The sequence below is a fragment of the Coenobita brevimanus genome, chromosome 80, assembly GCF_032717465.1.
Source record: "Coenobita brevimanus isolate Jiangsu-jjx chromosome 80, ASM3271746v2, whole genome shotgun sequence".
NCBI lineage: Eukaryota > Metazoa > Arthropoda > Malacostraca > Decapoda > Coenobitidae > Coenobita > Coenobita brevimanus.
The window spans coordinates 28,932,660-28,934,561 of record NC_137033.1 but is presented as its reverse complement, the minus strand read 5'-3'; the positions used below and the strand labels follow the sequence as shown (position 1 = coordinate 28,934,561).

The 1,902-nt window shown below is 46.3% G+C and overlaps 1 pseudogene; it reads left to right on the top strand.

Annotated features, from left to right (window-relative positions):
* Window positions 1–486: 486 nt before the first annotated feature.
* Window positions 487–606, top strand: LOC145409394 (5S ribosomal RNA; annotated as a pseudogene).
* The last annotated feature ends 1,296 nt before the right edge of the window (window positions 607–1,902 follow it).

Here is a 1,902-nt window from a genome sequence, read left to right as displayed (position 1 = left end):
TTCCAATCAGGTCTTTTTCCACTTTTACCAAACTTGATTACATGACACTTGTCCACACTGAATTCCATTTGCTATGTATTACTCCATTCATGAAGTTTATTTAATTCTTCTTGTAGCTCTCTACAAGAGTCTGTGTTAGTAATTCTCCTTTGTATTTCTGCATCATCTGCAAACATATTTAGATAGCTTTCATTTCCAGTGTTACTCTCTATATCATTTATATACACTAAAAACATGATTGGTGCCAGCACTGTGCCCTGTGGTACTCCACTAGTCACTTCTTCCCCTTAGTACTGTTCTTATTTTTCTTTTCATGAGAAAATCTTGCAGCCAACAATAAAGTTTGCCTTGAATTCCTCCTTGATGGTACATTTTCCATAAAAGTCTTTGGTGTGGTACTGTGTCAAATGCTTTCTTGAAATCTAAATAGATACTGTCCACCCATCCTTCTCTTTCCTGTACTGAGTCTGTTACTCTGTCATAGTAGCTCAACAGATTACCACGTTGAGTGCACCGCTTCCCGTCCAATCAGCGAAGTTAAGCAACGTTGGGTCTGGTTAGTACTTGGATGGGTGACCGCCGGGGAACACCAGATGCTGTTGGTATCCCTACGTGTCAAGTGGGGTTGGTGGAGGATTAGTGCCCCTCCCTGTAAAACAATTAACTCTAAGCCCTTGGCCACCCTGTTTGGGATACATGGCGTCTGGCAATGAATGAATGAATGAAACTTTCCCTTTTATAGTTTAGGCTCTTTTTGTAACTTTCATTGCTGTTATCTGAGATCTAGCAATGAGGGTACATCGAGTCCTCTTTTTCTGGTGCTTTCCCTTACATGTTGCGTTAGGAAAAACTCTTGCACAAGATCCAGGAGTTTTTGGTCCCAATAGCTTTCTTGGCTTATTATATCTAGAGTATTCCAATTTATATTTGTATTAAAATCTCCAGTTAGTAAAATTCTTTTCAATTTCTATTCCATTTTATGTAGTAATGCTCTTAAACTCTGAATTGTACTCTCCGCCAGGTCCTCATATTCGTCTCTTTCCCATGTGTTTGATCTGGGTGGCATGTACAAATTGGGTACAATTACTTTCCCTTCAGATGTATTTATCTCTACAGCAATCAGTTCTACTTGTGAGGGTATACAGTAGGCTCGCACAGTGCGCATCATAGCAGTGTGCGATTCGCATTGTGCGCGAGTGACCAAAAATCATAACCAAAAACACTTCAATGCACGAGTTTACCGCACAGAACGCCGTAGCACGGGCCGAACAGGGTAGTGCTCCTGAGGGGAATGGGAATGCTGGTGATAGGGAGAGCTGGAGCTCCTGTTTCACTAGCTATCTAACCATCCCCCTTTGCTGACCTTTTCAGTTTGACAGTAACATGGAGAGTAGACCAGCATACTCTCCCAAACATTTCCTCTAACTATCTATGCACTACACCACATGCACTTTACATTTCACACAACGTATCCCACTACGTTACAGGGGTTGGCACCAACAAGGGCATGCGGCCAGAAAACTTTGCCCCTGCTACCTAGTGGCGGACTTCTGGGGGGGAGGCGTGGCGGGGGTTCCGCCGGCATAGATCATGGGTCCAGGGCGAGATGGGGCTCGGGCCTGTGCTAGAGGGTACAGGGCATTGCGGTTCCCAGGCTGCCGCTTCCGCCCAATAGAGAGGGGCCCGAACCTGGGAGTAGCGCCCCAGGAGGCTGCCCTATCAGTGGGAGTATAATGGAGGGATAGTTGCAGTGCCAAGACGCGCTTGGAGGGTGTCCCTGCAGCTGTCCTGGCAGGGTGCCCCGAGGCCACTACCACAGCCACTGGTAAGCTGTTGGGCTAGGGGTCCCAGATCCATTGCCTGGACCTGGGACTGTGCAGTGAGTGGGACCTGTGCTGTGTC